Genomic DNA, 13,541 nt, shown 5'->3' with positions numbered 1-13,541 from the left:
CTGCCACTTTAAAGCAACACCTGTTTTATTCATACATCACATGAAAATTATATAATAATTTTTAGCAAGTTGTTATATTATTGTAATAAGAAATTACATGCCATGTATAATTTGAATACATCCATTGTTCTACAAAAAGAAAAATACATCCATTGTTTAAAATGTATTACAAATGTCAAATTTCCCTTAAAAAAGTTCTAAATATAAAAGAACTATCCCTTGTCTTTGGCCATCCTTTAAGAGTCGCTCGTCGCATGTTTTACCTACAAAGAAATACAATCTAATTAGATATGCAATATACAATGAAAAAATGAAAAGGAAGCCAGGTAACAAAATCCACTAGTATTTTTGTTAATTTGTGTGGACAAGTTAGGGAATGCATTAGCTAATTATCTTTCCAAACAAAGGCTAATTATCTCTACTATAGTGGTTCAATAGACTCTTTAAACCTAAGTTCAACTTTAGCATATAATGATTTAGAGAGAAATTTTGGTTCCTGATCAATAAACTCTTCAAATCCCATTCAAAGAGAAATTTCATGTAGATTAAGGCACATAATGATAGCTATTTGTTCTCATGAGAAAATGAAGACCAATATAAAAAATTTATCACTACCCAATTTAGCTGGCACCCTTACCTATAGCATAACAAAATCAAAAATAAGAATTCAATAAAATAAACAAGGTTCAAACAATTACATTCTTTTGTTGTAGTTATTTGAACTCCATCAGCCCAATTCCCTAAAATATGGAGTGCTCACTAAAAAATATCGATAAATTCAAAAATAATGTTTAAAGACAAAAATAAATATCAAAATGTTGCAAGTATAATATCCTATGTGAAGGGATGAGAGATCCATCATATGGATGGCCAAACCCTACAGGAAGGTTGGGCAAAATTTCAAAAATTTCTCTCTCCCATTTGGGAATTGCATTCCCTATTTTAGAAAACTGCATTTTCAATGATCAATCTTGAACCAAACCGGACCAGATCTGAAACCAAAAGGGAGGAGAGGGATATACCTGATATGAAGTAATAGTAACTCCCAATGAAGGTGTTCACACCCAAGGAGAAAACAGTAATAGTAACTCCCAATGAAGGTATAACAGTAACAGTACATTTTATTTATTTATATATAAATATATTAATTAAAATTTTAAATTTTTGGGAGTTTAAACTCAAATTCAGATTTTGAAATTTAAATTCCTAAAATTTAAATTTGAATTTTTAATTTTTTTTTCTTTTTACTTTTTTTAAATTTCAAAATTTAAAATTCAAATTCAAATTCAGATTCGAAACTGAGTTTGACTTTAAATTCAGATTTGAAATTTAAATTCAAATTAAAAAATTTCCACAATTTCCTATTTAGCAATTAATTATTCAATCAAACAACTAAAAGAAAAGAAATTAAATAAAGCAACAAATAATAATTGCAAACAGAAAATAAAACAACAATTAATTGTACTAATTAGAGTTAACAACTACCAAAAATAAATTCTAACAAACTAATTGCTAATCTAAAAATTAAACTGAAAATAAAATGATAAAAAAAAATTATGCAAGAAATAGATAAAATAAAAGAAAAAAATACAAATCTAAAAAAAATAAACCAAAAATAAAATAAACAAAAGAAAAACTGCTGATTTTTTTATTTATATATATATTTTTTGTTTTTTTTTGTTTTTTTAATAAAAGAAAAACAGAAATCTAAAATTAATACGAAAAGAAAATTAATGAAAGAAAAATACACTACAAAAAAATAAAATAAAATAAACAATTTTTTTATTTTTTATTTTTTGTTTTTTATCTGAAATAAAAGAAAAAAATGAATCTAAAATTTAAACCAAAAATAAAATAAAATAAAATAAATAAAAGAAAATTATGCTGTAAGAAATAAAATAAAATAAAATAAACAATTTTTTTGTTTTTTATTGATTTTTTTTAAATCTAAAATAAAAGAAAAACACAAACCTAATAAAGCAAAAAAATTCAAACAAGAAATTAAAATAAAGAAAGAAGAATAGCTCTAGAAACAAAATGGAAGCAAAATAATACTAAAAAAATGGATCTAGAGGAAAAAAATTAATTCAAAAAATTCAAAAATCACTGTTCTACCAAAAAAAGGATTTCAAAAATTAAAAATAAATTTGGACAACTACACCTGAAACGCAATCCAATTTCTCTTCTCTTCTCTTCTCTTCCATCCTACAATCCCGTAATGCTTTGGTACCCTACCTTTCGCTATTCCGTCCTGCAGAATCAAAGAGAAATAAAAATTAAACTGAGATAACAGATCAAGTAATCAAATGAAAAGGAAAAAATAATGAAAGAGATCCGGAAAAAGTAAATAAAAATTTTTCTCCGTGCTTCCCCGGCAACGGCACCAAAAACTTGTTGTGATCCGGAAGCGTGTCGTTAAACACTTTGGAACACCAATTTAACATTTATATAATTTTTTTCGATTCTCAAACAATTACAAACGCAGTAAAATGATGAGAAAGGGTCGTATCCACAGGGAAGTAAGGGAAAAATTAATACATACTCAAATCCGAACAAGAGAACACAAGATGAAAGTGCAAAAATATAAAAATTAATTAATTAAACTGAAAAAGATAGAATTCGAACATTATAGAAATTAAAAGTGTAGAAAAATAAATAAATATAGTAATAAATAGAAAAGAAAATAATTAAAATGTCTGTAATCCGATCATAGGTAGCAATCTTTGGATCTCTCCTTCGACCCTCGAACTTTTCGAGCTAGGCCTTCCGTCTTACTTGGCCGAATTCTAGATATGCAAAAAAGAAAACGAAGATCAAACAAAATGAAAAAAAAATGCAGAAAGGAAATAGCAAAACCACAAATGAAATAACAGAAATTAAATCTAAAACTAATGCAAAATAGTTGGGATCCAATTCCAAAGGTGGCAATAGTGGTGTTGGCGAACTGCAAGTAGGAACCCCTCCTGTTGCCTGGGCACCCTCCTCTTCCTCTACCCTTGAACTTCTCAAGATCAGCCTTCTATCTTACCTAGGGGAAGAATCCAATCCTTTCTCAGAAGCTCTTGGGTCCTTTTTATAGAGAATGGTAGATACAATTGGGATTAGAGAGAAAAAAGGGTGCCCTAGGGTTTCTAATGGAGGGTTAGGATGGTTTTGGGGTGATCCTAAGGCTGAGAAGAAAATGAGAAAGCACCCAATATTATGTAAGGCTAAGATTTAATGGCTAAAGGTTGAATGGTGAATATTAGAAGTTAGGTGGCTCCTAGGGTTAGAGTGCTAAAAAGAGAGTGCCCTAGAATGGATGGTGGAGATTAGAAGGGATGGAGGTGAGGATTTAGCAGTTAGGGGTGGCTAGGTTTGTTAAGAGTGAAAAGAATATGTTAAAAGGCACCCTAGGGTTTGCTAAGGCGTGGGGAGCATGCAAATACAATAAGAGGGGCGCCAAACTGGGATTAGCAGCTAGCAGGCACCCCCTGCTTTCAATTTTTAACAAAAACACCCTCTCTCTCAACTGGACTTCACACCAACTTCCCAAAAACTACGATTCAGCCATAAAACCTTCCCAACTTTGCCCAGAGTTTGCATTGAGACCCTCAGATGCCATAACATTGAATTTAACTGGGAAAATGGCATACTTTGACTATTATAAGGCCAAAAATACACATGAAATGATGCCCTTAAGGCATCAAAATGTAGAACTATCCGTACTTAATTTTTATTGATTTGTTTCATACTAATTTAGCTGACTTTTGACCTTCTTCTGTAGGCAACATGTTGAATCTTTCAATTATGGGGTTGCTCTCGGATATGAAGAACAAGAAGAGGAATAGAAAGGTGTCTCGTAGAAACACATCTCGAGCAGTAGTTATGATAACTATGCATTTTGATGCCTTAAGGGCATCAATTTAGGGGCATTTTCGGCCTTAGAATAGTCAAGATGTGCCCGTTTCCCAGTTAAATGCAATGTTGTGGCCTCTAAGGGTCTATGTGCAAATTCTGGGGAAACTGAGAAGTTTTCATGGCTGAAATGAACCTTTTGGAAAGCCGGTGTGAAGTCCAACTGAAAGCGGGGGTTTTTTATGAAAAACTGAGAGCAGGAGGGCCGCCTCCTAGCTGCTAAACATAGTTTGGCACCCCTCCTAGCTGCTAAACCCATTCTTTTCACTCTTAACAAACCCTAGCCGCCTTTAGCTGTTAAGTCATCACTTTCCATCCCGTCTAATCTCCACAATCCATTCTATGGCACTCTCTTTTTAACATTCTAACCCTAGGAGCCACCTAACTTCTAATCTTCACCATTTAGCCTTTAGCCATTAAATCTCAACCTTACATAATATTGGGTTAGGATCGCCTTAGAACCATCCTAACCCTTCATTCTAAACCCTAGGGCACCCATATTTTTGCTAAAACCCAATTGCCACCGCCCTCTTTCTCTCTATTCCCAATTATATCCACTCTTCTCTATAAAAATGACCCCAAGGGCTTTGGAGAAGGGGTTGGTCAATTCCCTCAACCATTCTACAACTACCGCTACTAGATCTGATCAACATTCTTTTCTTTTCTTTATGTTCTTTTATGTTATTTTTATTTCTGCAATCTTTTAGACTTAATTCTTGTTCATTTCTCTATTTTGCAAATCTGAATTCGTTCGTTTCAAGGCTAAGGTGTTTCGAGGGGGTTTGAGGGTTGTAGAAAGGACGGATGTCTAGTTCTTGTTAGGAGGGGTTTCTGCAAGCTATCTGGCTGATCTGCAGCTTCTGCCACCGGATTTGGATTCTAGATCATTTTATTTATTTATTTCCTTTATTGATTCCCATACTTTATTAAATTCTGATTTTTATTTATTGTCTTGTTTAAATTCGAAACACTTAATTTTAGTAATAATAGATTTTATTTTTGTATTTTATGCCATTCCCGATTGCATTTTCTTGTCCAGATCTAAGTATATATTAATTTTTTCACTTCCTTCCTGTGAATATGACCCGTTCTCACCCATTTACTACGTTAGTAGTTTTTTAAGAAATGGTAAAAAAATTATAAATGTTTAAATTGGTGTTCTGGAGTATTTAACGATGCGCTTCCGGACACACCAAGTTTTTTACACTATTTCTGGGGAAGCACGGAGAAAGATTTTTGTTTGCTTTATCCGGATATGTTTCATTATTATTTTATTTTTGTTTTATTACTTGATCCGTTATCTCAGATTAATTCTTGTTTCTCTTTGATTCTGCAGGACGGAATAGCGAAAGGTGGGGTATTGGAGCATTGTGGGACTACAGGACGGAAGAGAAGAGAAGAGAAATTGGATCGCGTTTCAGGTGTAGTTGTCCCATTTTATTTTTATTTTTTTTGTTTTTATTTTCAAACTCCTTTTTTATAATATAGTGATTTTTGAATTTTTAATTAATTTGTTTAGATCTGATTTATTTTTTTAGTTTTATTTGTCTTTCGTTTTGTTTCTACATTTATTTTCCTTCTTTATTTTAATTTCTTGTTCGAATTTTTGGTCTTTTTAAGTTTGTGCTTTTCTTTTATTTCAAAAAAAAAACAGAAAAAAAATTGTTTATTTTATTTCATTTTTTTATTTTATTGCCACATAATCTTTTCTTTTTGTATTTTCGGTTTAATTTTTATAGTAATTGTTTTGTTAGAATTTATTTTGTTAGTTGTTAATCTTTTTAGCATTAGTATTTCTTTTATTTTCTGTTTATTATAATTATTTGTTGCCTTATTTAATTTCCTTTTTATTAGTGCTTTAATTGAATAATCAATTGTTAAAAAAAGGAAATTGTCCAAATTTTCCAAATTTTGAATTTAAATTTCAAATTTAAATTTAAATTCAAATCTGAATTTGAATTTGAATTTTAAGTTCAAATTTCGAAATTTAAATTTAAAATTTTGAATTTTAAAAATAAAAGAATAAAATTAAAATTAAAAAAAAAATCAATTTTTTTTTTAGTTTTTGGCATCCCAACATTTAGGGTTTCATATTCTAGAGCATGTATCATATACCTTTATTTAATTGATTATCATAGCTACTTGTGAATGTGCTAGGTTTCTTAATTGCTTCTCTTGCTTAGTTTATTTTATTCTTTTATGTTATATTGCTTAATTGCACTTTAGAATTAATTGCTCATGCATTGTAATTAGTTGCATTTGTTGTGTTCATTTTTTCTTTCCGTTAATCCATTTTAAGGGCATCCAACTTAAATAAGATAAGGTGGGGATTTCATCACCCTTCCTTGGCCTAAAAATCACCACCCTTCATGTGTGGTTCACCCTAAACCCTAATTTAAAATTTGGATAGTATGATCCTTTAGGGAAGCCTCATATTTGATTCAAAGGTGTGTTGAATTTTAGGAAAACTTGAACCAACGGTTGGTGTCTAAGGAAAGAGGTTAAACAACTACGCCTAAGCGGGTTTTGTGGTATCATCATCCATACACAGTCCTAGTAGTATCATCATCCACCTAACTCCATGGCCCAACAATTTCAAAGGCCACAAGTACAAAGTTCATTCTAGCAGGTGTACCCTAGGAACTAATCGGTCCAACCATATCAGGCTTACCCTCAACCTCCTCAAACCCATACAGTAGATGATTAATTCATGTAGCTTCAGTAGCTAATCCTAAATCAGCAACAGTCCATCGATAGATTAGAGAGCCATATATGACAGCTAGCCGAAGCCAAGAAGAGGAGAGGAGTAGGGCAGTTACAAAGTCAACCGGTTGTCAGTCCTAGAAATCAGCCATCGGGTTTTCCTCCACAACAAATTCAACCACTTCCTAAGAAACCTTAGCCTAAAAATACCAAGGCTATTATAACCTTAAGGAGTTAGATGATTTTAGAGGACCCACATGAGAAAAAGAAAATTGAAGAAGAAGAAAAGGAGCAGGAAGACCCTATGTTAGGGGGAGAAGAAGAATGAAAGAAAATGTTAGAATAATAACCTTTAGTGAACCAACCCATAGTTCCCTTTCCAACTGCACACACAGTCGGGCCGATGTGAAATAAGAAAGAGACTCGCAACGAGGAGAGCAGAGAAGTCCATATTAACTTCCCTCTCCTCGACGCGATCCAACATATCCCGGCCTATGCCAAGTTCTTAAAAGAGTTGTGTACTCAAATGATGGAGCCACGATCGACACCACTAAGAATAATGCTCTTGGTAGATGTTAGTACAGCTCTCTTAAACCACTTTCCCCAAAAAATGAAAGACCTTAGTGCTCCTCTCATAAGTTGTGTCATCTTTGGAAGCACCTTCGATTGGGCCTTATTGGATCTAGGGGTCAGTATAAATATGCTTCCATCCATTCATGATAGGTTCAGGATCGACGATTTAGAACCTACCCTGGTAATTCTACAACTCACTGATTGGTCAGTCAAGACTTCTCTAAATGTTATTGAGGACGTCATTGTCAGGGTAGAGGGTTGTCACTTCTCAGTAGATTTCATCATCCTAGACATGACCCTAACCGAGGAACTGAACCACATCCCGATAATCTTAAGATGTCCGTTTCTAGCAACGATCGATACAAATATCAGCTGTAAATTGGGAGAAATGGAAATTTCATTAGAGGAGCAGAAAGTCCGATTAAACATTTTTAGTGTCTCTAAGTATCCAAACCTAGGGGAAGATGAGTGCAAGGTGGATATAGTGGATGATCTTTTAGATGCCCTACCTACCCCGTGGTTAGCCCAATCTGAACCTTGTCTATCGGAAGATGAAAGTGAGTCATTGAGTATAGATGGGAATAATGCGTGAATGTGTCCGGCTGAAGACATTAAACTTAGCGCTGGTTGGGAGGCAACCCAACATAGTTTTTAGTGTTTTTGCTTTTAGGATTTGTTTTTCTTTTCTTGATTCGAGACTAGGTGGAAGACCTTGAACCCCACAGGAAAACCCTATTCATTGTTCCCTTTGGCCCAAATCCTTTTTGCATCATTCTAGTCATGCCATTAAGGACAATGGCATTTAAGTTAGGGGGTGAGGAAAGAGAGAAAAAAATTGAAAAAAAAAATGAGAAGCTAAGCCTTTAAATATGTAGAATTAAAATTTCACTAAAAAATTTAAATTTTTTTTCCATTAAAAGTAATTTCCAAACAGAAAAAGTTGAGGAAACTGATAAAAGAATATTGAATTTTGTTGAAAATGGAATCAAGTGATAGGAGTCAAAATTGGTCTTATTTGAATATTGTCGAAACCATTTAGAAATTGGAAAAAACTCCCAAGCTTGCCACTACAAAGATAAGAAGAGAAAGATGGTGAAATTAGACAAAAATTCTTCAAATTGTTAAAAACAGTGGACTACCCTGAAACACAGTATTGCAAAAAAAAAAAAAAAAAAAGAAAAGAGAAAAAGAAAAAGAGAATAAAATGTCAATGGATACCCTAGACTTAGTAACCGGGTCTCTTCACCTAAGGTAAGTGTCGAGATTCACGTAAAATGGTTGAAGGTAAGAAAAAACAAATAAGTATGCATATCAAGTTCAGGGGTAGAAATCCACTATAAAAAATGATAAGAAGAATACCCACCTGATTTCAAAAAATCAATCTCAACTTATCAAGACAGTCTGCAAATGGAAGGGTATATAAGATTTTTAAGCTAAGTTTCTATAATATTCAAAGTATGACAATTTTACCCCTTAAGCCTAATACCGATTTATACAAAGTTTAAGAATTCTGGAATCAGGATGCTTGACTAATTCTATCAAGATGATCTTGAGATGGGAAGGATCTCTGTGCTCAGTGTAATTTCAAGGCTGCATTACTAAGGGACTAGCAAGGTTTAAGTTGGGGGTGTGATAACTCTGCATTTGGATGCCTTAAGGGCATCAATTCAAGGGCATTTCCAGCCTTACAGTAGTCAGGATGTGCACTTTTCCCAGTTAAATGCAATGTTGTGGCCCCTAAGGGTCTTTGTGCAAATTCTGGGGAAACTAGGAAGTTTTCATGGATGAAAAGTAGCTTTAGGGAAGCTGGTGTAAAGTCAAGCTGAGAGAGGGGGTGTTTTTCTAAAAAACTGAGAGCAAGAGGGCGCCTCCTAGCTACTAAACACAGTTTGGCGCCCCTCCTACTATATTAACATGCTACCCACGCCTTAGCAAACCCTAAGACGCCTTTTAACCCATTCTTTTCACTCTTAGCAAACCCTAGCCACCCCTAACTGCTAAATCCTCACCTTGCATATCTTCTAATCTCTACCATCCATTCTAGGGCACTCTCTTTTTAACATTCTAACCCTAGGAGCCACCTAACTTCTAATTTTCACCATTTTGCCTTTAGCCATTAAATCTCAGCCTTACATAATATTGGGTGCCTTTTCATTTTCTTCTTAGCCTTAGGATCACCTTAGAACCATCCTAACCCTTCATTCTAAATCCTAGGGCACCCATAATTTTGCTAAAACCCACCTGCCACCCCCTCTTTCTCTCTATTCCCAATTATATCCACCCTTCTCTATAAAAAGTACCCAGGGGCCCTGGAGAAGGGTTGGTCAATTTACCCAGTTAACAAGTCTAAGGTTTCTTGAGGAGTTCAAGGGTTGTAGAAGAGGAGGACGTCCAATTCTTCTCAGGAGGGGTTCCTGCAACCTGTTCAACCATTTTACAACTACCGCCACTGGATCTGATCAACCATTCTTTTCTTTTCTTTATTTTATTTTCTATTATTTTTATTTCTACAATCTTTTAGATTTAATTCTTTTTTTTATTTCTCTATTTTGCATATCTGAATTCGTTCAATTCAATGCTAAGGTGTCTTAAGGGGTTCGAGGGTTGTAGAAAGGACAGATGCCCAGTTCTTGTTAGGAGGAGTTTCTGCAAGTTGTCTGGCCGATCTGCAGCTACTGCCACAAGAACTAGATTTTGTATCATTTTATTTATTCATTTCCTTTGTTGATTCCCATACTTTATTAAATTCTGATTTTTATTTATTGTCTTGTATAAATTCAAAACATTTTATTTCAGCAATAATAGATTTTAACATTGTATTTTCTACCATTCCCAATTGCAATCTCTTGTCTGAATTTAAGTATATATTAATTTTTCACTTGCTTCCCTATGGATACGACCCATTCTCACCCATTTATGAAGTTAGTCGTGAAGAGATAGCATATCCATCACATGGACGCCCAAAGATTGCGGAATAAGGGGGGCGAATTTCAAAACTAATTTTTCTCTCCCTTCGACTAGGAATCGCATTCCCTATTTAGAAAATCATATTTTCAAGGATCATTCTTGAATCATAAACTGAACCAGATCTGAACCAAAAGGAGTAGGAAGGGATTATACCTGATATGGAGAAACAGTATCTCCTAATGGAGGTGTTCGCGCCCAAGGAAGGATCCACAATCTGCTCCCACTGAAAATGGCACAGTGTAGGATGGAGCAGAATCAACAGTGTTCTTCCAAATGAACTTGACCCTTCGCAAGAATCAACAGGATGGCTTGTGAATACAGCTCCAATCAATATTTTCTCCAAAAGATTGGTATCAAGATCAAATTTTGATTACTCCAGAAGAGAGAAGGAGATCGAACTGCTGGAGGCGGCGGCTGCAGGAAGGAAGCAGCAAAAGAGTTTCCGCAGGGTGCATAATTCTCTCTTCTTGTGATTTCAGCTCTGAAGACAAAAATGTGTTGGTTGCATATCAAAAGGCTGCCGCCCCCTCCTCCTTTTATAATCTTAAAGGGATCAGCTCCTAATCCCATTAGGAGTTGCTGATCCAAATCATATTTGGATTAGAAGTCCCTTTAAGTGATATGGGATAACCCTTATCTTATCTGTAGATCAGATCAACCATCTCCTAATCTAATTATGAAGCTTCCAAATCTAAATCTTATTTAGATCTTGGACTCTCTAAGTGGATAGGGTCTGGGCCCAATCCTATCAGCAGATCCATCTCAGAATTTGCACCTTTAATTGACTGATCAAATCAGCCCAGTTCGAATGGGCTTAAGGCCCATTTAAGGTTATGTACTCACTTAGCCTTCCAAATTGCTGCCCAGTTGGGCTTCCTTGTATGGCATGGGACCCAAACATTCATCTACACATCAGCCACATGGGTTCGGCCCAGCCTTTGTTACAAGGTTTGGCTGAATACACTGTTATGGACAGTGCACCCCCTAAAACCCATCTTATGGGTTCTACGGGCCCAACACTTACCCTAAGTGGTCCCTGGGCCAAGCCACCTTGTAACACCCAGGGACTGTGGGCAGATGCAAGATTAGTCCATTAGGTATTATCCTCAATGGTTTTACACTTAACCTCTCAGTCCATAATGATCATACACTACCCGACAAGAAAGGACCTCTCCCTCGGCTGCAAGGAACAGTGTTGCACTCTCTACTTGTATGGATCCCGGGAATTAAAACATTTTGCAAACCTTTTAGAAACCATTATATATATACTTTTATATCTCATATAAAATATATTTTGCAAAACAAACCTCAACGATTGCAAAACAAACCTTTCGCCACCAGACGAGCTTTGAAGGCCTCAACCCTACCATCGGGGCCCTTCTTCCTCTTGTAAATCCATTTGCAGTCGATTGCTTTTACCCCGGAGGGTGGATTTACTAGAGTGCAGACTCCATTGTTCTCCATTGAGTCCATCTCTACTCTCATGGCCTCCACCCACTTCTAGGAATCTATATCCAACATAGCTTCCGCGTAAGTCAAGGGATCCTCTTCACTAGTCAAGGTTTCCACCAGGTAACTATCCTGGTCATAACCATAATGGACTGGTGGCCTGGATACCCGAGTGGATCTTCTAGGTTGGTCACTACCTGGAACTTATGGGACATCTCCCACTGCTCCTGAGCTCTCCTCATCAAGAGCAACTTCCTGATGATGGGTGTCTAAGATGTAATCGGTTTCCAAGAATTGTGCATTTCGACTACAGAACACTTTTTGCTCACTTGGGTCATAGAATAGGTATCCTACAGAACCTTTTAGGTAGCCTACAAATAGACAACGGCTGGTCTTGGATTCCAATTTGTCTGCACTCATTCTTTTAACGTGTGCTGGACAACCCCAAGTCTTCAAGTGTCTGCCACTTGGTTTCTTTCTGGTCCAAAGTTCATATGGAGTATTTGAAACCGATTTGGTTGGAACCTGATTCACCATGTAAATCACAGTCTCTAATGCGTAACCCCAAAAGGATGTGGGTAACTCTGAGTGTATGAGAAGCGACCGGACCATATCCAATAAGGTCCTATTCCTCCTCTCTGAAGCACCGTTAAGTTGTGGTGTAGAAGGAGGAGCTAATTATGATACTATCCCATTTTCCTTTAAGTATTCTTGAATTCGTCGGAGAGATACTCGCCACCTCGATCTAATCGAAGGGTTTTAATTTCTCTCCCTAACTGTTTCTCAACCTCTTGTCTAAACTCTTTGATCTTTTCAAAGGATTCAGACTTGTGTCTCATTAGGTACATGTAACCATATCATGAAAAATCATCTGTGAAGATGATGAAATACATGTGTTGATTTCGTGTCCTAACACTCAGGGGACCACATACATCAGTATGTATTAGGTTAGTGTGCTTGTACAACTTTTAGGCTTACCGTTAAATGGTCGTTTCATCATCTTGCCTTGTAGGCAAAGCTCACAGGTGGGAAGATCTTCTACAGTTAGAAAATCCAAATGACCATCCTTCACCAACCTTGTGATTCGGTCAACAGCGATGTGGCCAAGTTGGTAATGCCACAGACACGTGGGATTAACTGTATCATGGGCTCTCTTCTTGGGGATTTCAGCCGACATAGTTTTGTTATGTAGAACATAGAGACCATTCTCCAGTTCCCCGTATGCGATGAATCTGTTATTTCTTTTAATAGTAATCATATTACTAAAGAAGACAGAATAACCATCTGCCACAGTTTTGAGACAGAAATCAAATTTCTTCTTTTATTTTGTACATAAAGACAATCTTTTAGTACAATTGTTCATTCTCTAAACAGTAATTCCACGGTTCCTATGGCCGCGGCTACAACAGTTGCAATAGTCCCCAAGTAGAGTGTGACTTCTCCTTCACTCAGCCTTCTGCTTACCTTGAACCCTACAGTGAGTTACACGCATGAGTTGAAGCCCCGGAGTCAATACACCAAGATGCAGAAACTACCAATAAATTGGTTTCTATAACACAAGTTTTGAAATTACATTTCTTGGATTCCAGGTAGGCAAGACAATTCATTTTCCAGTGGCTGGTCTTTTTGCAGAAGTGACAGGCATCTGATGCTTTGTCTTTCTTCTGCTTCTTACCCTTAGTGGCTTTCTTCTAAGGCTTCTTTACCTTCCTCTTTCTCTTGCCTATCTTGCTAACTTCAACAAGCATAGCTACAGGCTCATCCTTTCTAATCAACCCTTCAGCTCTTTACAACATATTGTTGAGCTCTTGCAAACTGACATTCAGCTTGTTCATGTTATAGTTCATGATGAACGGATTAAAGGAAAGAGGCAAAGAATTAAGGATAGCATCTATCTAGGTCGCAAGGTCCAGCCCGGATCAAAGAGCCTCCAGTTCGTTGATGTATCTTAT

At 35.8% G+C, this 13,541-nt stretch overlaps 1 long non-coding RNA gene across 1 annotated transcript in view; it reads right to left on the bottom strand.

The window, feature by feature from the left end:
• LOC148874657 (uncharacterized) overlaps nucleotides 1-13,541 on the bottom strand; it is a 42,970-nt gene continuing 29,429 nt past the window's right edge. The window contains exons 2-3 of the long non-coding RNA XR_016104947.1: nucleotides 2,162-2,251; nucleotides 1-263 (exon numbers count right to left, since the gene is read on the bottom strand). This is a non-coding gene — a long non-coding RNA (uncharacterized LOC148874657). The remainder of the gene's footprint in view (nucleotides 264-2,161; nucleotides 2,252-13,541) is intronic.

The sequence above is a fragment of the Nelumbo lutea genome, chromosome 1, assembly GCF_056320005.1.
Source record: "Nelumbo lutea isolate HS-2025 chromosome 1, American lotus-T2T, whole genome shotgun sequence".
Classification (NCBI taxonomy): Eukaryota; Viridiplantae; Streptophyta; class Magnoliopsida; order Proteales; family Nelumbonaceae; genus Nelumbo; species Nelumbo lutea.
Note: the sequence above shows the minus strand (reverse complement) of the source record. Positions and strands in the feature narration are given on the sequence as shown.